Source organism: Cebus imitator, unplaced genomic scaffold (genome assembly GCF_001604975.1).
Source record: "Cebus imitator isolate Cc_AM_T3 unplaced genomic scaffold, Cebus_imitator-1.0 Scaffold429, whole genome shotgun sequence".
Lineage (NCBI taxonomy): Eukaryota > Metazoa > Chordata > Mammalia > Primates > Cebidae > Cebus > Cebus imitator.
The window spans coordinates 1,328,460-1,352,503 of record NW_016107744.1 but is presented as its reverse complement, the minus strand read 5'-3'; the positions used below and the strand labels follow the sequence as shown (position 1 = coordinate 1,352,503).

The window sequence follows — 24,044 nt, the reverse complement described above, 5'->3', positions numbered from 1 at the left end:
CAGTTTTGCATGTTCTTCACATGTACCCCAAAACCTAAAATGCAATAAAATAAATAAATGGGGAAAAAATAAAATAAAATAAAATAGCAACAAATAAAATGAAATACCCAGGAATTAACCAAAGAAACAAACATCTCTACAATAAAAATATAATATTGATTAAATTTAAAATGACACAAAAAAATTGGAAGTTTCCATGTTCATGGATTGCAAAAATCAAAACTGTTAAAATGTCTATACTAGGCAAAGCAATCTGCTGATCCAGTGCAACTCCAATCAAAATACCAATGCTATTCTTTACAGAAATAGAAAAATAATCCTAAAATTTTTATGGAACCACAAAAGGCACAGAAAAGCTAAAGCTATCCAGAGCAAAAAGGACAATGCTGGAGGCATCACGTTACACATTACCTGACTTCAAATTACATTACAAAGCTATAATAACTAAACAGCATGGTATGTGTATAAAAACAGACACATAGACCAATGAAACAGAATAGAGAACCCAGAAATAAGTCCACATATTTACACCTAACTTATTTTTGACAAAGTTGTCAAGAACTTACTTTGTAGAAAGGACAGTTTCTTCAATAAATGGTGCTGAAAAACCTGGATATCCATATGCAGAAGACTTAAACTAGAACTCTATCTCTCATCATACACAGAAATCAAACCAAAATGAATTAAGACTTAGAGCTAAAACTATGAAACTATTAGAAGTAAACACTAGAGAAATTCTCCAGGATATTGATGTGGATAAAGATGATTTGACTAAGACGTCAAACACAAAAAAGCAAAAAATGGGGTGACAAAAGGCTTCTGCACAGCAAAAGAAACAATCAACAAAGTAAAGAGATGACCCACAGAATGGCAGAAAATATTTGCAAACTACCATCTGACAAAAATTAATAAGCGGAATATATAAGGAGCTCAAATGTCTCAATATTTAAAAAACAAGCATTCCAGTTTTTAAAATAGGCAAAAATCTGAATATACATTTCTCAAAAGAAGACAAACAAATAGCCAACAGAAATATAGAAAAATGCACAACATCACAACACAAAATGGACTACGACAATTTAGTCACATTTCTTCTTCTATCATTTTGCACACAACTTTTTACATCTTTTCCCTAGCAACTTCAATGAGAAACTTCCTGGATAAATACACCCATTTCTTTAAACACCAATTATACCATCAGAATTTGTTGTTATTTTCTGTTTCTCTAGGTCCATCTACTCATTATTGAGTCTCCATCTTAAATGTTTAAACAGCTCCTCCCTCACTAACTCTTAGCATCAGAGTTAATCATCAGAGAAACGCAAATTAAAATCACAACGAGATATTATCTCACCACAGTCAAAAAAGGCTTTTATCAAAAAGACAGGCAATAATAAATGTTGGCAAGGATGTGGAGAAAGAGGAACTCTCACGTAGTGTTGGTGGAAGAGTAAATTAGAGCAGCCACTATGGAGATCAGTATGGAGGTTCCTCAAATAAACAAAAACAGAGCCACCATATCATCTAACAATCCTACTGTTGCGTATATATGTTTTTTTAAAAAAATAAAAGGAAATCAACATAGCAAAGAGATCTGCACTCCCATGTTTACTGAAGCACTATGCACCATAGACAAGATACGGAATCAGTTTGTCTATCAGCAAATGAATAAAGAAAATGTGGTACATATACACAGTTGTGAAATAAATAAGACATTTATGCAGCCAACAAACATGAAAAAAAGCTCATCATCACTGGTGATTAGAGAAATGCGAATCAAAATCATATACAGCCATTAAAAGTAAACAAATCCTATCCTTTGCAACAATGTGGATGGAAGTGGAGGATATTATGTTAAGTGAAGTAAGTCAGGCACAGGAAGACAAATAGTGCATGTTCTCACTGGTATATGGGAGCCAAAAAAACACTGAACTCATGGAGAGAGACAGTAGAATGATTATTACCAGGGGCTGAGAAGGGTAGTAGGGAGGGGAAGCAGAAAGGAGTAAGAGGGGATGTTTACAGGAACAAAAATACAGTTAGATAGAAGGTAAAAGATCTAGTGTTTGTTAACACAATAGGATGACTATATTTAGTTACATATATGTATTATATATATATATATAGTAGTTAACAATTATGCATTATTTCAAAATAACTCAAATAGTAGGAATGTTCCTAACAAAAAGAAATTATAAATGTTTGAGGTGATGGATACCCCAATTACCCTGATTTTATTATTACACATTGTATGCTAGTATCAAAATATCACATATAACCCATAAATGTACAACTATCATGTATCCATTACAACTCTTATGTATCCATAACAGCTAAAAATATTTTTAACTAAGTAATACATTAATGAGCTGTAGCAGTGGTTTCAAGTGAGGTGTTGAGGAGCTGGGCAATGCAAAGCAGCATGATATCACATGGAGACGTCATCTGTATAAATTCGTATCAAGTGTCCCACTGCCAAAATACTAAAATACAGATTCGTGAACCAACAAATATAGGAGCCCCTGCCAAAGACAGACACCTGCACAGGCTTCAGGTCAGATCAACATAACTAAATTCAAATCCTTGTTTAGTCCCTTACTAATTATGTGACTTTACACAATTTAAATTTTCTGAATCTCACTTTTTTTCATTAAAAATAAAAGCATAGTAACGCCACTGTCACAAGACTGCTCTAATGATTAATGGTTTAATGTATGTAAAGAGATCAACAAAGAATAGTAAATGAATAAATTATGTTCTCCCTGTCCTCACCCTAGAAGATACTAGGCAAAGATCAATTAATACATCTCATGTCTCTCCCAAAATGAAACACTATACAAATGAAAGCATTTTAGGGAAAGCAGTTTTACAGCTAGCCAGCTCTAGTAGGTTATCATAATAATTAACAGCCTTACTGCCAAGATGCTGGTCTTTATTGCTTACATAACTGCAAATTAAGTCACTTTCTTCTTGACCTTATTCAATTACCATGCTCTATGCTTAATTCGACAGAGCTGTTATTGGGAAATTCTTTGCCTTTTTCAACTCGTTGTTTAAAACTAAAATCTATGAAGGTTTTTTAATTCTTCTTTCTTTGTTTTTCTTCTAATTCTATGTAAAAAAGCAGTAGCCCCAAGTAGCTAATAACTAACATTGGTTAGTATTACAGCCCATGAATTTCATTGTCTGTCTCCATTAGTCTTTCAAGTTTATCCAAAGGGGTTAGTGGGCTCTGATGTTCCTCCCTACTAATTTATAAACTAACCAGTTTCATTGCTTCTTTAAAAACTCCTAAGTTTATAAAGTATTGATTTTTAAATTTGACCCAGGCCATAGAAATATTTTTTTTTTGTACTTAGAGACTTTCTGTCAGCATGTACCCTCAAATCTGCCTATAGCAACTTTGAATCCATTTGTAGAAGTAAAATAAAACACAAATAGTAATAGGCCTCAATCCCAAAACAATATATAAGCAAATGAAAAATTCTAAGACAGGAGTAACTTATATAAATACTAAAGCGAAATACACTTAAGATTTACTATTTAAAAGTCACCTTGCTAAGAAATAGCAGTGCTTATCTCATTTTATTAATGCAATTGTTTAGTGATCTAATATTACACTATTTTATAAACAAAGAAATTAAGATCTTATTATATTAAGTAACTTTATGAAAGTGGCATAGCTACATTGCTGTGTTTTGAACTCAAATTTGTACTACAGCAAGGCTAAACTTCTTTGTATTTTACCACAACAGTATGACAACCTAGTTTTGGAGGACTGTGAACTTCTCTTATATCCAGAAACCTCAGGAAAATTTTAAGTTTTAATGTGTATATTATGATAGACTAGTTTTTAGTGAGTAATTTACTATATTGGGGACTCATGTTCTTGTCTATAAAATGGACTCAATTGACATTGTCCTTAAGAGACATAGACCAGTGGAACAGAACAGGCCTCAGAAAGAATGCCGCACAACTACAACCACCTGATCTTTGACAAACCTGACAAAAAACAGCAATGGGGAAAGGACTTCCTATTTAATACATGGTGTTGGGAAAACTGGCTACTCATATGCAGAAAGCTGGAACTGGATTCCTTCCTTACACCTTATTCAAAAATTAACTCTAGATGGATTAAAGATTTAAGCATGAGGCCTAACACCATAAAAACTCTAGAAGGAAACCTAGGCAATACCATTCAGGACATAGGCATGGGCAAAGACTTCATGACTGAAACACCAAAAGCAATGGCAACAAAGGCCAAAATAGACAAATGGGATCAATTAAACTAAAGAGCTTCTGCATAGCAAAAGATACTATTGGTAGAGTGAACCGGCAACCAACAGAACGGGAAAAAGTTTTTGCAATCTACCCATCTGACAAAGGGCTACTATCCAGAATCTACCCAGAACTTAAACAAATTTACAAGAAAAAAACAAACAACCCCATCAAAAAGTGGGCAAAGAATATGAACAGACAGTTTTCAAAAGAAGATATTTATGCAGCCAACAAACATATGATAAAAAGCTCATCATCACTGGTCATTAGAGAAATGCAAATCAAAACCACATTGAGATACCACCTCACACCAGTTAGAATGGTGATCATTAAAAAACCAGGAGACAACAGATGCTGGAGAGGATGTGGAGAAATAGGAACACATTTATACTGTTGGTGGGAGTGTAAATTAGTTCAACCATTGTGGAAGACAGTGTGGCGATTCCTTAAGGATCTAGAAATAGAAATAACCTTTGACCCAGCAATTCCATTAAAGAGTATATACCCAAAGGATTATAAATCATTCTACTATAAAGACACATGCACACATATGTTTATTATGGCACTGTTAACAATATCAAAAACTTGGAACCAACCCAAATGCCCATCAATAATGGATTGGATAAAGAAAATGTGGTACATATACAGCATGGAATACTATGCAGCCATAAAAAAGGATGAATTCATGTTCTTTGCAGAGACGTGGATGAAACTGGCAATCATCATTCTCAGCAAACTGACACAAGAACAGAAAACCAAACACCGCATGTTCTCTCATAAGTGGGTGTTGAACAATGAGAACACAAGGACACAGAGAAGGGAACATCGTACACCTGGGGCTGGGGTTTGGGAAGCTAGGGGAGGAATAGCAGGGGGTGGGTGGGTTGGGAGTGATAGCATTAGGAGAAATACCTAATGTAGATAACGGGTCAGTGGATGCAGCAAACCACTACCATGGCACATGTATACCTATGTAACAAACCTACACAATCTGCACATGTATCCCAGAACTTAAAGTATAATAAAAGCAATTTTAAAAAATAAATAAATAAAATTAGTTACATATGTAGCTTAAAATTTCTAGTGTCAAATTTAAAAAATGAAATAGGAAGAGTTAATTTTTTTTTTTTTTTTTTTTTTTTTTTTTTTGTGAAGGAGTCTTGCTCTGTCTCCCAGGCTGGAATGCAATGGCTCAATTTAGGTTCACTGCAACCTCCACCTCCTGAGTTCAAGCAATTCTCCTGCCTAAGCCTCCTGAGTAGCTAGGATTACAGGTACCTGCCACTGTGCCAATTAATTTTGAATTTTTTAGTAGAGACAAAGTTTTGCCATGTTGGCCAGGTAGGCCTCAAACTTCTGACCTCAGGTGATCCACCCACCTTGGCCTCCCAAAGTGCTGGGATTACCATCAGGTAGAGTTAATTTTAATATAAGTTTAACCACATATATAGTTCAAATATCATTTTATATATAATCTGTATAAAAATTAATAAGATCTTTGATATTCTTTTTTCATACTAAATCTAGAAATCCAACATGTATTTTAAATACACATTTGAATTAGTCACATTTCAAGTGTTCAATAGCCACACATGTCTAGTGGCTACCCTATTGGATGGTACAGCTAGCTCCAGAGAACTTCAAGTTCTCTTCTACCCAAAAAAAGCCTAGAAACCTATCATTCTATAGTTTGCAAAATAAACATATGCTGAAAATAATTTTTTTTTAAATTATGCCATATAATGGCCTGGGTACCGAAGTAACACTGACACTTACGTGGATCTGTTTTTGCCTAACAAGATCTTTTAAAAATTATTAATTATGAAATAATATATATAAAAGTAGTATATAAAACACAAATGTAATTTTAAAAATAATGATATATTGCATCCTCCCATATAATCATCCTCTAGGTCAATAAAAAGAACTTAACAAACCACTTCATAACCAATGACCCTCGAAGTGTGCAGCACCCTGATCACTACCCATTTCTTCCCCCTTAGAGGTAAATACAACCCTGATATTTGTGATCATCATTTCCTTACATTCCTTTAAAATTCTATTACCTAGTTATGCATCCCCAAAACTATATACAACAGTTTAGTTTTGCTGTTTAATTTCATATAAATGAAATTACATAGTATGTATAATTTTGAGAATTTCAACATCTACTCAAAGCTATCTTTGTGGGACTCCTACATATTTTAGAACATTCATGTTCACAGCTTTATTAGTTCATTGTGTGACTGTAGCATTCTACTATTGACCTACACACAGTGCTTTCTGGTGTTTGGCTATTATAAACAGTTCTAGTGTGAATATTCTTGTCCATGTATCTTGAGGAGATACATGCCTGAGAGCACCTTAAGAGTATACTTAGAAGTGAATTTGCTGGATCATATGACAGCGCCCATCTTCAACTCTACTAGATAATGTCAGACCTTCCTAAATTGATGGATAAGTTTATACTTATGCATGAGTTTTGCTACAACCTCCCCAGTGACTGGTATTGTCAGATTTTATAATTTTTACCAACCAGTTGAGACTATAATAGCATTTCATTGTAGAATCATTTCTCTAAATATTAATAAAATCGGTTATCTTTGTATATACACATTGACCATCTGAGTTTTCTCTTTGAAGTTGCCTCTTTTTCTTACTGATGTGTACATCTTTTATAAGTCCCGGATATTTGTCCTTTTTGTTTGGTTGGTTTTGGTTATATAAATTTTAACAATTTCCACAACTGGGTAATTTGTCTTACCACACTTTTAATGGGGACTTTTTGATAGATAGATGTTCTTAATTTTAATACAAAACAATATGTCAATCTTTTCCTTTATAGGTACTGGTTTTATATCTTGTATAAAAAAGACTTTCCTACCTGGAAGTTATTCTCTTATATTGTCTTCCAGAGCTTTGCATTTGACGATTGACATTTCAGTCCTTAATCTGTACTAAGATCAGTTTTTATATGGTGTGAGGCAGGTGTCAACTTTAATTTGATTTCAGTTTGATATCTAAAAGGTCTAGCATTATTTATTAAAAAATTTTTCTTTTTTACAATAACCTGCAAAGCTACCTCTTCCACCTCTTAAATATCCCTCAATAAGTGGGGGATTTCTACTCTGTTCTTTTCATCAACTTGCCTAGCTCCATGCCACTGTCATAATTATATAACTTTAAAATATGTTTTGATACCTGATAAGTCAATTCTTTTCATATTATATTCCTTTCTCAAAATTTTCTTGGCTTTTATTAAGACCCTTCGAAGTTCCATATACATTTTGAACAAGCTTGTTGAATTTAACAAAAGAATCTGCTAAGATTTCATTTAAAATTAATTAAATCTATAGGAATCAACTCTGTCTTGACAAAGATAGAATTGAGATTTTTCATAATATTTATTTCACTCTATTAATTTTTGTTCTAAATTTATTTAGGTCATGTTAATATACATTTTTATATTTTTTTCACAGAATTCTACTACGCCTTGGTTAGATTTATTCCCAATTGCTTCATATTTTCTTAAGTTGGAGTAAAATATGTATTACTTCATTTTAACTGTTATGTTGCTGGCATATAGAAATGCAATTCATTATTGTATATAAATATGCACCTAATTGAACTCTCATTAGTCATAATAATAAACCTCTTCAATGTTCTTTATAGAATCACGCCAACTGTAAATAATCGCAATTTTGTATGTTATTTGTTAATCTCAAATGTTTTCTTTCTTTTCTGCCTATCTGATTTGGGTCAGGCTTACCATGTAATGTTGACTAAAAGTAGTAGCCAGCCAGCCAGCATCATTGTCTGACTCCTTATCCAAAAGAGAAAATGTTAAATGTCATTTAACATTTGATTCTACTATATAATGTGTGCAAATAATCTTTCATCATATTAACATGCAGATCCTAATTTGCTAAAAACTTCTGTCATGAATTAGATGTTGACTTTTATTAAATGTTTTTCTGCCTCTATTAAAAGAATCATATATTTTCTCTCCTTTTTTTAACTGTGCTGATTTATACTGCTTGATTTTAAATGTCTAATTTCACCTTTCTGAAATAAGTTAAACTTTACAATGTATTTTTATATTTGAAACTTTTGTTTAGGGTTTTTATGTATGTTCATGAATGAGAAAGACCTATAATTTTACCTTTTATAATGATCATGTCAGGTTCTAATATTATAATTATGCTTACCTCATAAAATAAATTGAAAAACGTTCTTTCTTTTCTACTGATATTTAACAATTTGAATAAAAATTATTTTACTGTTTGGAAGAATATGACAGAGTTCAATAATAAAGACAGACTCAGTGTCCTTTATACGAATATTTTAACATGCTTTATTTATTTAATAGATAAAATACTATTCACATATATATACCTATTTGTCAAGGTTGGTAAGTTGGTTTTTCTAGCACTTTGTTCAGTTTACTTAACTGTCAAAACTATTGAAATGAAATATTAATAAATCCCTAATATTATTTTATATATATGGTATCTGTGATCTCTTTTTTACTCTTTAATTATTTGTCTATTATCTCTTATTCCTTGATTATTCTCAACAGATATTTATAAATTTCATTATTCTTTTTAAAACATCTACTTTTTGGCTTTATTGATCACCTCTTTTTTGATAGTTTTATAATACTTTAATTGCTGCCGTATTCCTGGATAATGCAAGGACCTTCAAACACTTAAATTATATGTATTCCCCTCTCAATGTATATGTTATCATAAGTAGTTACTATAGTTCTATTTTATGCCCCATAATACATTATTATCATTTTAAGTAATTCCTATTCATTTATATTTGCCTCTAGCTTCTTGTCATTACTTTTGCTCTCCAGATTTCCCTTCTGGAATAATTTTCCTTCAGCCTAAATCACATGTTCAAATCATACTGCAATCATAGATAAATCCAAAATTGCATTGTCTTACAGTAACAAAGGTTTATTTCTCTCATATTTACATCCATGGAGGATCAACTAGAGCTCTGCTGAATGTGCTCTTCATTTCAAAATCAAAGCTTAAGAGGCATCCTCTATCTGGGACACCAGTTTCAACAGTGCTTATAAGTGCTGCTTGTCACTTCCATGTACATTGTATTGTCTGATAAAATGATATGGTCAAATTTGATTGTCATCAGGACATGAGGTCCCTATTAAAAGACGCCAGATAAACTGATATCAATATATTAATATTATCTGCTCCACTATGTGTTTGTATTTCTATCAGATAGTATCTATCATTGAAAAATTCAGTGTTTGCCTGAAAAATGTATTTTATTTACCGACATTCTTAAAATGTATTTCCCTGGATATGCAATTCTGTTAATATTTTTCCATTTAATATGATAATATTTTCCCTTTCTTCTGATTCCATTGTTATTATTACTTTATCTCAGTCTAGTTGCTATGCCATTAAAGATAATTATCTTTCATTTCTAGCTTCTTTTAAGATTTTAACTTGTATGTGGTACACAGATGTTTCACTATGATATATTCAAGTGTGTATTTCTTTCTACCTGTCATGCTTGAGATTTGCTGGGCATCTTGAATCCACAGATTGATATTATTGTTCTGTTCAGGAACATGTGCAGCCAACAGTTCCTTAAATATTTCCTGCTCTCTATTCTTTCTGTTCTCTTCTTCTGGAACTCTGATTAGAAATATATGAGAATTCATATATTAGACTTTCTTTCCTGCCCTCCATGACTTTTTAATGTCTCTGTTATATATTTTTTAATCTCTTTGCTTCTTCATGCTACATCCTGTAAAGTTATTCTGACTGATCTTCGGAATAATTATTCTGGCTGATTCATTTGTTGAGTTTTTACTTTTAGCTATTGCATTTCTCTTTTGTAAAAGTTTGATTTGGTTTTTCCAATCTTCTAGGGCACATTTCCAGTATTCTAATATCAGGAATATTTTTATTTCTTTAAGCATTTTTAGCATGGTGTTTTATAACTGGTGGCTATAGTCATAATATACAGAATCTTTGTAGGTTTGTTTCTGTTTTATGTTTTGGATCTTAATATTAGTGTCCTTGTTGTTTTTTTGTGTGATTAGTTATTATTGCAAGTGAGGGCCCACTAGTCATTTTCCTTAAAAGTGTGTTTATAGGTACATTTTAAGAATAAGATGAAAATACCTTTCTGCAGAAAATATTTTAATTTACTTTTGCTAGGTTTCTATGGATACTGAGAACCAAAGAATCTAGTAAATTTGGGTGTTTAATACTCACAAAAGCCAGGTTGTGGTTATAACTTTTCTGAGAGTTCCTGCTGTGGTTTGACTGTGTTCTCCAAAAAGTTCACGTGTTTATTCCTCTTTCTTTATGAATGAATTAAGGAATTAATGAGTATGTTGCCCTCAGGAATAGATTAATGTCACTGTCAAGAGAGTGCTTATCCGAGAGTGGTTACTCTAGCATCATGCGAGTAGCTTTCTTATAAAAGCAATTTTTTTTCTAGCTCGCTTGCTCTTGCTCTGTCACAATGTAATGCCTTCTACTGTGTTATAATGCAGCAAGAAGGCCCTCACAGATGCTGGCTCCTCCATCTTGGGCTTCCCAGCCTCCAGAACTATAAGACATAAATTTTCCTTTTTAAATTACCCAGCTGGTGTTATTCTGGTATAGCAACAGAAAACAAACTAAGGCAATTCCCTCTTCTGCTTTACAAAGCATCAAGGTACTGTTCGTTGCAAATGCATGATACTGGAAGAATGAGACTAGTTTATTTCTAATTACCTCTCATTCCTTGGGGTTCCTAGATCTACAGAAAGGTGCTGTCTATTAGACTTCCACATGGAGTGTGCCCTGTGTTTGTTTACCCTTTACCCTATTCCACTTTTATTCAAGCTTAACTCATTTGACAAACATCCCCAGAGAAATGTGGATTAAATGATTCTCTTACCTTCTGATTCCAGTTTTGACTTATATTTTAACTTGGTAGATCATTACTACATCTTTAAAGCTTATATTTTTAAAAAGACATTTATTTTCTATTGTAGGCAGCACTTTTAGTTGTTTTATTCCAATGCAAATGTTGGCCCAAATGACTTCTCCCTGATTCTTTCCTCTGAAGGTGACTACTGGACAAATTCTAAAATGATTCCACATTAGCATTCTCCTGTGTAACCTGTATCCAGCTTATGGGAAATGCTCCACATCCCTTGCTCCGACTCTGGAAGTTAAGGTAAATCAAAACACATCAGCCCTCTTTTAGCTTTATCATAAAGCAATCTTTCAGGCTTTTATCACTTCCAGATTTCTCAGACAGGAGTCAGATCTCATCCCAACCTCTGCTTTAGTTTTCTCACATGTGAGTCAGACATGAGTCCTCTATAGCATCTAACCGCAGGAGACAAAGTTAGAGTTTTAAGTTGTCTCACTGAAGCCTTCCCCATCTAACTTTCAGAAGAAGGAACAGACCCTTCCTCTCCCAAAGGCAACAGAATGGAAACTCTCCACAGAGCAGTAGCTCTCTGCAAGAAAACCTTTGTGACAACTCATCCTCCCAAATCTCTGATTCTTTATGGCCTTGATCATGCTGAAGAGTATAAGACTTTTGGAGCAGCTTGTCATTTTGTAAATTCTGCATGGGAAGCGAACTGTCCTCATACTTGGCATTGGTTTTTATACCTCAGTCAAAAAGGAAACATTCTGTACACTTTGATATCATTTGTCAAAATGAAAAACAAATTATTACAATTTGAGTTTTTAAAATTTTAATCCCACACTTATCAGTAATCTGTGCAATGCTTATGGTGAGAAGGCTAGTGTCTATTTTCACCATTTATTTACTATTTTTTTAAATATACAAGTAAAACTGTGTGATGTACTAAATTGTACCGAATTGTTGGAATTTTATAATCATGAATTTATAAAAACACCCAAACTCTAGAAAACAAAAGCAAATAAGTATCTCACAAAGAAAGAAGAATGGGAGGGGAGCAGTAAAGCTTTCTAAAAGATCGAGAGATATTTAACAATACTTATGAGAATCTCTCCCTCAGGAGGAGAAAAAAATTCACCCTCACCAAAAAGAGCCAGGAACCCCACTCACTTCCTATTAAGACAACCAGCACCTAACAGTATAAACCCTGTTTCCTCTAAAAACAGAGTGCTTCTTACATGAGGAAAAGCCCAAGTACCTTGAACTCTGCTCAGAAGCAATAATATTACAAGCCAAGAGAGTTTTTGCTAGACTTTGCTGGACTTCCACTGGGAATCTCAGTGGAAGCAAAATCTGTTGACATGTAGAGTACTACACAATTCCCTCGTAAGCCCTAATTCTCATAAATCAAAAGTTCTACTTCAATGCAACTGATCTATTTTGGAGAAGGCAATCCTGCTCAGAATCAGATTTGTCAAGGCACATTCCTTTTTTAATCTTTAGCAGTATAAGCTTTGTAAACACTGTATTTGAAATAATACAGCCTATTATTTTATATAAAAGACTAGAGAGTCCTAGATTTCTGAATGCTTTCTAGTAAAACAGTCAAGTTACTTAAGCTGCTGCTCCTTCTCCTCCTCCTTTTCTTTTTTAAGCAAGAGAGAAGTAAAAGTTATACGAGCTAGTGAGCAAAGAAATGTTTGAATATTGAGGAGAGTTAATGAGACAGAGATAATGCTGTTTCAGTTGGCAAGTCCTACAAAGCAAAGGTTTGCGCACAGGTAATAGTGATTTGAATTGAAGACAGGGATACTGACCATCTATTTGATATTCACACCCTCAGTATCTTTTCCTCAGTAACTGTTTCACATATGTAACAGTGCCAACTTGCTTGAGAATATAATCTTCATAAAACGTTATGTTTTCCTTTACACTGAACAAGCATTCGCCCTTTAGGAAATATCAAAAAAGACTTCAGTGAGGTTTTAAATCAATCTACATAAAATGTCTTTGAAGTAGCCAACCGGTTTTCCATTTGCTTTTAATTTTCTCTTCTGTGGTCCAAGCACTTGGAGAACAGATGTGAGAGAAGGCTTTGGATAGAAAATAAAAGAAATTACAGAAGGTTTCAATGAGATACGCTTAATGTAGTGATGGCTCTGGGGAAAAGTATAATTAGGAATTAAACAAGTATTAGAGACCAGAAAAACCAATGTACAGCTGGAGATCAGAGATGCCAATATACAGCTAACTCAAATCACCATAGGCTGACCATTGCAGACAGTGGAGACATGATAAACATAGAAAACATAGTGATCTATGGAGAGGTCCATTTAAATGAACAAAACATGCAAGTTATATACAACATTCTTCAAGTCTATAGATAAAAAATTCAACAATATCCTCCATGAAGTCTTCCATGACCTGCCCTCACACCCACAGCCAAGTTAAGACATCTTGGGATGGTGCCCTATTGGATATGTCTATATATGGTTCCCCTTACTGTCTCACTTTTGTCTTTTTTAAAAACAGCTAATGATATCTTAAGGGTTAAGTGGAATAACTCCTAAAAGTCTTTAGCACACGCACTAAACATAACAGGCACTCAATAAATAATCATTAAGATACTGTAATTTTTTACTTAGACTATCCTCTTAAGCCAGCAGTCAGGCTTGGACTTCCTAGCTGGGTTTCAATGTTGGCATCATTCCAGAATCTGATTTAACCTTTGGTTTAAAACTCTGTTGCCTTTGTATCTGGCCTATTCTACTCCAGCATCTAATCCAGGTCCCTGGGAATCCAGTCCTGGCCCTTGTTTCGGAATCCATCTTTTCTTGAAGGCAAGTATAAATATTTAGAGTAAGTCTAACTTGGAATTGAATCTCAGGGATCCCAGGTAAGCTTTTACTTTTTCTAAGCCTCAATTTCCTCACTGGAAATAAGTGAAAAATATTAGGACCTGTTTCAACAGGTTGTTGTAAGAATGCAATAAAAAAAAATAGATGTAAAACAGAATTGTGCTTGGCACGTAGCGAACAATGCAAAAGTGTGTTGGATGAAAAAAGGATGACAACAGTATAATTCAGTCTGCTTTTATTATTTTATCTGAAAAAAATCAATACAAAGGCCCTGAAAGTTCCCTGTATATCTCATGTCACCTTCATTCTTCAAGGCTCAGCTCAATCATTTATTCAAGGAAGAGTCCCTCCTTTGTGTTCTCACTAACAAGCCAAACAAGCTTTTATCTCGATCCTTGTCACATTATGTATTATGTGTCTCTTTGTTCATACCACTTAGACTGTCAGCTTCCTGCGAGAGGTCCATGTGTGCATGTATGTATGCAAGTGTGTTGGGGGTTATTATACATTAGTCACCTCTGTTCCCCCAATGCCCATCATAGGCACCAGCTTTTTCTGGGCTTAACTAAACTGTATATGTGATCTTCTGCTAGGACCACTAAAGGAGAAGATACCAACTGGCTAAATAATGAGATTGGATGAAGCAAAGGGAGATTCAAGTATGAAAAAGGTACCTATAGAAAGGCTATTTCATAAGAAATCTAGCATCATTAAAACTAGAATGGGATTTTTTTTATGTATGTAATTTTGGTCTGCAAAAAGACGTTGACATCCTAACCCCCAATACCTGTGAATGTGACCTTATTTGGAAATAGTCTTTTCAGAGGATCAACTTAAGATGACATCATTAGGGTGGACCCTGCTTCAGTATGACTGATGTCGATATAAAAAGGGAAAATTTTGACCCATGCAGATGGAAGACATGCACAGGAAGGATGCCACTTAAACATGAAGGCAGAGATTGGAGTGATGTTTCCACAGACCAAGGAACACCAAAGATGGGCTGCAAGCCCCTAGAAGCCAGGAGAGAGGCATGGTATAGATCAAGCTTGTCTAACCTGCAGCCCATGGGTCGCCTGCAGCACAGGATGGCTTTGAATGTGACCCAACACAAATCTGTAAACTTTCTGAAAACATTATGATTTTTTTTTTGCAAATATTTTTTACTCATCAGCTATAATTAGTGTTAGTATATTTCATGTGTGGCCCAAGACAATTCTTCTTCCAATGTGGCAATAACCTTGTATATAGCAAGACCTCAACGGATGTTAGCTATTATTGTGCTGTAGTGAGTATTAGGTATGTATTAATTCCTTAATGTGAAATTAAAAAAGCAAAACTCTCATGGAAATCTGCCTTTAATAAAGACAAATACCCACTAAAAGCCAAGTATTACTTAAAAATGTATAAAATGGTTAAAAATTATCTTCTCATGTTTACATTTTTCCCTACTGTACCTCATTTAGAAAACAAGTAGAACTGAATAAAGTGTTAAGCATAGAAAAAAAGGAGAAATTTGTTAAAAAGGACCATCCTAAAATATTTTATTTTTAAAAACATTCCCTAAATGTTCTCAGCACATTGGAGTACATTTATTTTAACTGCGTATAAAATATGATAACCCAAGTAGAAGAAATTGTTTTACTCCATTTTCTTCTTTTATAATTAAAAGTCACTTCTTTAAGCAAGTAAGTAAAGTGCTGTAAGTAAGAAGACACAAGAGAACATTATTACACATGCAAAGTGTTCCAGAAGTCATAGCTTCTCTAAGACAAACTTTTTCTTAAGTCTGAATAGCATACAATGTACAATGAAATAAAATATGTGATTTAATGGTACATGTAACCTGTAATTCAGTTCTAACACGGTTTATTTAAAATCTCTAAAACTAGGAATCTGGTTTTCTAAAGTTACTTATAAATACATGGTAAAACTTGATAGGTATTTCTGCTAGTATCCCTGCAAAATCCTCACTACTATCCCAAGGTTTGAGAATATGTAATACCTATAAATGAAAGCTATTGGGCATAACCAACACCAATTTACACTGAGAATTTTTATTTGTCAGTATGTAAAATCTGATTTTGCTTACACCTACGTATTAAATTAAATGTAGGTGTAGTCTAAGATATACCTCTTCTTTGAGCAAAAGAGTTGCTCATACCAACAGTCACTAATACCAACACCTAGTTTTTCACATTGCCACGTAATAATTCTCAAAAACCAAGGAATAATTTTAATATTAATAAACTTGAACACTCTACAAAACACCTTCTGCTGCAGTGTCCTATAAGTACATTTCACTGTAAAAATTCATTTTACTAATATACAAGAAGACACCCTTGCCTAATCAGATAGAAAAATTTAACACAGGTATCTACTCTATATTCACTCAAGTCACTTTTTGACTCAAAGGGCTTCATACCCATATGTCAATATCTTAGACAAAAAGAATATGACAAATTATAAGATGCCCATTTGTTAGATTTTAAAACTGAGCTCCAGAGAGATTTTTGCCCAAGATAAAGAGTAAGTTAGTAGCAGAAAGGGAAATGAAACCTGAAATTGTTACGCTCTATTTTCTCCCTTGATAGCTTATTCATCTACATCTTAAAATTGACCACAGACAATTGAGGTATAGAGGCTATAAAGAATCTAGAAATCTGTTCGCCATTTATCATTGAAAGTTTACTCTTTTTTTAAAAAGTAGCCAATTTTTTTAAGTTACAAGAATGACTACACTTTAATAAAGAATCAGAAGAAAAAACAAGTTTTTTCATTAAACATGCAGAAGTCATGTAAAATCCAGTGAAAGGAAGTTATTTTTAAGCTTGTATGTCTCAGCAACTACAAACTGGGTTTAATTTGAACTTTCTGTGTGCAAATTTTCACTTTCACCAAGAATGATAGTGTTTTTCATGATAAAAACCAGTTTATTGGTGAGAAATAGAATTTGCAACATTGATATTTATGTTCTTATGTGAATAATATAACAGCTAAAATATCTCTGTTTCCTATGTGTTTACAAGCAGCATAAGAGCAGTTTATTTTTATTGAATACATAAAATATTAGCAAATTTGGGGTCAAATTATTCCAGAAATCGCAAAAATGACCCACTTGCTGGATAAAATGGTTAGTACTTTCCAAGTAAAAATTAGATATTCCTCTCTTGCAAACTCAATTTCATGATCTAATGTTTGGAAGTTTCTATTAAGCAATTCCGTGAAGATTTTTCTATCATTAGCCTTCAGATAATACTTAAAGCAGCAGTCCCCAGTGTTTTTGGCATCGGGGACCAGTTTTGTGGAAGATAATTTTTCCACAGACAGAGGCAGGGGTATGGGGGTGGTTTCAGGATTAAGCTGTTCCATCTCAGACCATCAGGCATTAGATTCTCACAAGGAGTGCACAACCTAGAGATCCCTCGCATGTGCAATTCACAACAGTGTTTGTGTTCCTATGAGAATCTAGTGTCACCACTGATCTGAGAGGAGGCAGAGCTCAGGCAGTAATGCTCACTGCTCACCTCCTGCTGTGAGGTCCGGTTTCTACCAGGCCACGGACTGGCACCAGTCCATGCCCTGGGAATTGGGGAACCGTGGCGTAGAGTTTTAATTTTTAATTTGTAAACATGTCAGGCTTGGACTTGTAAAAATGTTTATATTAACATAAAGCATCTAACAATTTAATCTGCACCTCTGGAAGATGGGTAAAGTGAAGGATACCCTACCACTCCCCCACTCCCATTAACCAGAGAAGCTCTGCTTGTCTTTGTTGTCTTCATAGGGTTCCCAAATAAGATTTAATTTATAAAAATGCAGTTCTGCTGACCTAAAGTACTTTAAAAGTTGTTCCATTTTTTTATAAAAGGTAGTAAGTCAGGAGTAATTTGAAACAAAACGCTGATATTTTGGTAATTCTCTTATCTAATGTACATTAATTAAGCATCTACCATATGTCAAATACTCTTGGAAACATTAAGAATATCATGATAAAATTCTTGCCCTCATGAAACTTTCAGTTGAATAAGTAGACACTGCTATATAACTGGCAAAGTACATAATACAATGGAATGTAATAAATGCTATTAAAAAAAAGGACAAAAAGAGAGGTCCTCAAGGGCAGTTACTTTTGATAATGTCACCAGGGGATGTTTCTATGTCTCTCTCTCCCTCTTTCTCTCTCTCTCTCACAATGTAGCACTTGAACATATTTCCAAAATATATCTCTAGTGAAAAGCATTTCAGACTAAGGGAATGACAATGTAAAGTTCCTGAGGGGAATACGCATGATGTATTCAAATAAGCATAAAAAGGTCATATCAATAGGGAGGCGTGAGAACAAGGAGAATGGTGGGTTGGGTCAGCAAAGTAGCACTAATCAGATGGTGGAGGGCCTCATAGGCTGAGGTGAGGACTTGTTTTAAATTTGATAGGAAGAAATAGAGGAAGGTATTGATATAATGTGACTTGTGTTTTTAAAGGTTTACTCTTGGTTGTTGTTTAGATAACAGAATGGACAATAGGAAAAGTTGCAAAAGTTCAAGTAAGGAGAGTAATTTAGAAGCTGTTTCAATAGTTCAGAAGGAAAAAGATGATGGCTTGGTGACTTGGAATAGCAGGAAAATGCAGACACTTATTAAGACAAGGGCTTATTTTTAAGGAAAAAACCTGTAGGACTTACTGATAGATTGCATAAAAGGTACACAGAAAAGACGAGTCAAGGTTGACTTTGATTCTGTTTTACCAGAGCAGCCTGATGTATGGCTTTGCCATTTACTAAGATGAAAAAGATAAAAGAAAGAGTAGGTTTGATGGGTGAAAGAAGAGTACTGTGTTTGACATGTTTGCATTTGAATTGCACATTGGAAATTTCAAATAAGAAATTAGAGTTCATAGAGGTCAGACGTGAAGATATAAATGCATAAGCATATAGGTGGCTTCAAAGCCATGGTATTGAATAAGATCAATAGGGAGAGATACATTTGAGAACAGAAGAGAGCAAGGAGTGCATTCTTGGAATATGAAATATGTGTATATTGAGAAAATAAGAACACAGGAAAGGAGTCTGAGAAAGAATAGCCAGTAAGGTTAAGAAGCTGGTATACCATTCCAGAAGTCAAGAAAATAAAGTTTTATTGTTGTTGTTGGTTTGTTTGTTTGTTTTTGAGATGGAGTCTTGCTCCGTCACTAGGCTATAGTGCAGTGGCGCAATCTTGGCTCACTGCAACCTCCACCTCCTGGGTTCAAGTGATTCTCCTGCCTGAGCCTCCTGAGTAGCTGGGACTACAGGCGCATGCCACCATGCTCAGCTAATTTTTGTATTTTTAGTAGAGACGACATTTCACTATGTTGGCCAGGATGGTCTCCATCTCTTGACCTCATGATCTACCCACTTTGGCCTCCTAAAGTGCTGGGATTATATGCCTGAGCCACAATGCCTGGCTGAAAACAGTTTTAAAAGAGTGAATGAACAACTCTCATATATGCTATGGAGGGAACAAGTAAAATTAGGTCTCTTACCTGACCATTAGACAGCAACCTTAGAGTCACAGGCAAAACTCAAAGCCTGATTAACATGAGCTCAAAAATAACGGGAGGTAAAGAATGGAGACCGTAGAGAAAACATTCCGAAAATATGCTATTAACAGGAAAAAAGAAATCATAGCTAAAGGGGGAATCAAGATCAGGAAATGTTTCTTATTTGCTTGTTTAATAAAGGATATATTGAAGCCTGTTTGTTTAAAGATGTTTAGTTGAAAGAGTGGAGACCTGATGATGCAAGAAAGAGTGGATCATTTTTAGAGAAAACTTTTAAAAACAGCCAGAGGAGGTAGGGTCAAGACCATTTGTGAAGGAGCTGGCCTCATTTAGGTGTACAGAAAATTCATATTTGGCATACCAGAAGGGAATGCAAGGTATATGAGTACAGATGCAAGTAGGTAAGAGAAGGAATTCATTTCCGATTGCTTTTGTAAAAAATAATAATAATAATTAAGTATCCAGTTCATTGGCTAAGATTGAGGAGGGGAAGAGTATACTAGAGGTCTGAGGGGACGGAAAAAGATGTGAGACTGTATTCTTGGAGAATAGAAGAGCAAAATGATTATAGGAATATAGAATGATTGCTGCAAAAAATTAATGGTTCACTTTACTGTGTAGTCATAAATTTAAAGTAAATAGGATGCTGAAGTCAGTGCAGGCATAATAGAATAGGCATAGTGTAGGATTTAACAAAGATAAATGCTTTTCAGGTGAGAGTGATAGAGAAAGGCCCAAAAGCATGGAAGATAAAAGCAAAGGAATGATACAATGATATGTTATGTCATCTAACCTGGGTGAAATGAGATGGAGACTATGAGAAGAGTCATGATCCCGAAAATGTGTAGAATTAATAGGCTGAAGATTCTAGAGAGAAGGAGGGTGACAAGTTGTTGGAGCAAAAGAACTGAAAAAACAAGGCTACAAAGATAGGAGGCTGCAAGCAGAATAGGATGCTTGAAATGAAGATGTTTCAAGGTGGTACAGTTACTGGAAATGACAAGGTCCAGGGTATGACTGTGGACTGAATCAGGGGCAATGAAAAAGATCAACAGAACTGAGAAGATGAAGGCCTTTCAATGGTGTTGGAAGGATCATCACTATGAATACTGAAGTCACCAATGAGGATGATAGATCAGTGATGAAAAGTCAGTGTTTCAGGTTCATCAATAACCTCATTGAAGAAGGAGGGGAGAAGGTTGGGAAGATGTTGGTCAAAGAATACAAAATTTCAGTTAGATAGGAACAATAACTTCAAGAGATCTATTGTACAACATGGTGACTATAGTTAATAACATTGTATTATATTTGCTAAGAGTGTAGATTTTAAGTATTCTCACCACAAAAAAGAATAACTGTTAGGTAATGCATGTGTTAATTAGTTTGATTTAGATTTACACATTCCACAATGTATACATATTTCCAAGCATCATGTTGTAAGCGATACATATGTAAAATTTTTTAATTTAAAAGTTTTACGAAAACATCATTTGGTGAAATATGATCCCTGGGAGGCAACAGTAGATGAATTCAACCAAGATGAGGAATCAGGAGGCATGCTTCACCTGCCTCCACTCAGGTAGTCAGAGTTTTTAGGAAGGTGGTAAAGATAAACAGTAACCTGGAATTAGCTATAAACAATAAGGGTGACACCTATATGGAGACTTGTATGCTGTGGGTGTGAAAGGAAAATTGCCCACACTTGAGAGAGCCACAAGGAAAGAGCGCCTTCAACATATTGCCAAGTTTCAGTAAGAGTCAAAAAGTAAACAAAACATTTATAGAAGTTAAGGACATAGGGGAATTTGCATAGGGGAGTTCCAATGGGCAGAATGGGCGAGTCTGGAACAGAAGTGAATTTGAATCAGATTGAAGAATGTACACATATATATATATGAAAAAGACTCAAGGTGATAAGGGATGCCCTGGGGTGTTTGAGATTATAATGATAATGAATTAAACATCTCTCTGGGGAAGGCTAATTAATATAATTATGATATTCTTCCTTGTAGTGATCTCTTAGGCAGTTATGGTGTTGGAAGGTAAAAGGAGTATAATTCATGGCAAGAATATTTGCTGCCCTATGGATCTCCTTTAAATCCTGTTGCAAGTGGTATCTCCAGAATATGTTAATTGGTCTATTAATCAAATTTCTCTGTGTTTAGAATTTGAGAGCTCAGAAAATACTGTCTTGCACCATTTATTAGACTCTGGTGACTTAACAAACTTAAATTAAGCATGATAAAGTAAGCCTGATAATAGTTCATTTTAAGGTCTCCAAGTCAATGGAATTAATTTTCCAAACCATATTTCTTAAACTTGTCAACCTCAATGCACACAATGGGTAATATATACCTGAGTATGTTCATATGAGCCAGGTGTACACATTCACAGTTACTACCTCTAATTCCAATCCATTCATTATCTCCCAATGAAGGACTGCAGAAAGAAAATGCGTGAGAGTTGGATTGATACATTAACCATGACTCCACTATGTTTTTGAAAGAAACCAGACTTATTAACAGCAAGATTTAATATTTCCATGAAATTCATAGTAATATCTTTGTTATACTTGTAACATACTTCACATCTCAGCTCAACATTTTAAGATTCGCTCTCTAGTCTCTGTACTAAAAAAAAAAAAATGTCAACTATAACACAGTATTATATCAATCAAAATAAATCTACCACTATCCAAGAATGAAGATCAGCGTATTTTCTTTTTTGTGATCATTTATTTGTAGTTTTCTTCATCTCATATCTTCAGTGACTGATATGTTTGACAACAGATATACAAAATCTGACACTGTGGGAACAGATCTTCAATTTTACCATTTGTTAGGTTTAAAAATGTGACAGATTCTGAAACATGTTATGTGTTCTCTGAGATTCACTGTTTGTTTATGCACTCCCGTCACTGCCCTTGCCTCCCACAACCTGAATTTCTCAGGAATAGCACTACTACACAGAGGACCACTTTTCTGGGTCCCAAGATCTGAAACAGGGACTGCAGTGACCTACACATGAGCCTTGATGAACTTAGTACTTTGAGAGCCAGCATTCTATCAATAATATGCATTATTATTAGATGCATGGATCTGAGATTTAAGTCCAGTCACCAATTCAAATGTCTATATGATTAGCATGACTCTCTATCTTCCTTCTTAGTTTGAAGCATTATTAGAGGTTGCAGAGAAAAATAAGTGTGCTAATCCTGACAAAAAAAAAAATCAGGCTTTCCTAACATTATTCACTTCAGGTGACAATGTAAAATAACAAGAAGCAACAGGAGTCTTTTTGTAATATGTCATATTGAATATAAATATACAATATATGAAACATTAATATAAATCAGTATATATAAATTTTTATACAAATGTGTAGTGTATGGTTTTTAAATGCAAGTATTAATAAGTTGATATATGATATATAAAATAGGGTATATAGTGTTTATTAATACAAATATAAATTCCATTAATGTGCTGATTCTGTACATATTTATATGCAAATGCATGGCCTTAAAAGGAACAAAATGTACTAGTTATTTCAAATGTGCCAGTTCAGTTTGATTCTTGAGCATATACAAAAATGTAGAAAAATAAATCTTGAATAAGTGCCTTTCAGGGATTTGTAATTTTTATATTGTAAACTAAAGGAGTCATCAAGTAATGTAGGGTTCAGCATACTGTAGTACATGGGTCAGTTCTGGCCAGCCATCTGCTTTAGTAAATAAGATGCTAATTGCAACACAACCCTTCATGAAGACAACAATTCATGTCCATATGCATGAATATCCATTCATGTATATGTTGTCTATGGCTGCTTTGCTATAATGGCAGAGTTGCATAACTGTAACTGAGATTGTAAAGTTTACATAGCTGAATATGTTTTCTCTCTGGTTCTTTACAGAGAAAGTTTGCTGACCATTGTGATACGGATTATGGAGGCTTCTTTACATTATGAAAATTTTTTTCAATCACATTATTTCACTATAGATCAGAAGGAGAGATGACACAGAGCAAAAGATATTTAAGGCAGTAAATCAGTAATTACTTCTGAAATGATCAAAGCAATTCGAACAAAATGGAATTGTGATTGAAAGAGCGGAGTAATTAATGTGGTTGCCACCCTCTATTTTGGCCATGTCCTCGTTGGCATCCCTACCACAAATCTCCCCAGTCGGTATTGAAAATGATCCAAGACTTACATAGGTGTATCAGTCAGCTTAGGTTTATGTGACAAAATACTATAGACTTGGTGACAAACAGAAGAAATGTACTTAAGTGTGAGATCAGAGTGCTAGCATGATCAAGTTCTGGTGAGGACTGTTCCTGGCTGGTAGACGGCCATCTTCTTGCTTTGTCCTCACATGGCAGGGACAGAGAGAGAGAGATCTCTCCTCCTCTTAGAAAGCCCAGCACTTTGGGAGGCCGAGGCGGGTGGATCACAAGGTCA

The 24,044-nt window shown here is 34.4% G+C and overlaps 1 protein-coding gene across 1 annotated transcript in view; it reads right to left on the bottom strand.

Annotated features, from left to right (window-relative positions):
- TRHDE (thyrotropin releasing hormone degrading enzyme) overlaps positions 1-24,044 on the bottom strand; it is a 391,885-nt gene that overhangs the window by 249,138 nt on the left and 118,703 nt on the right. The window lies entirely within an intron of this gene.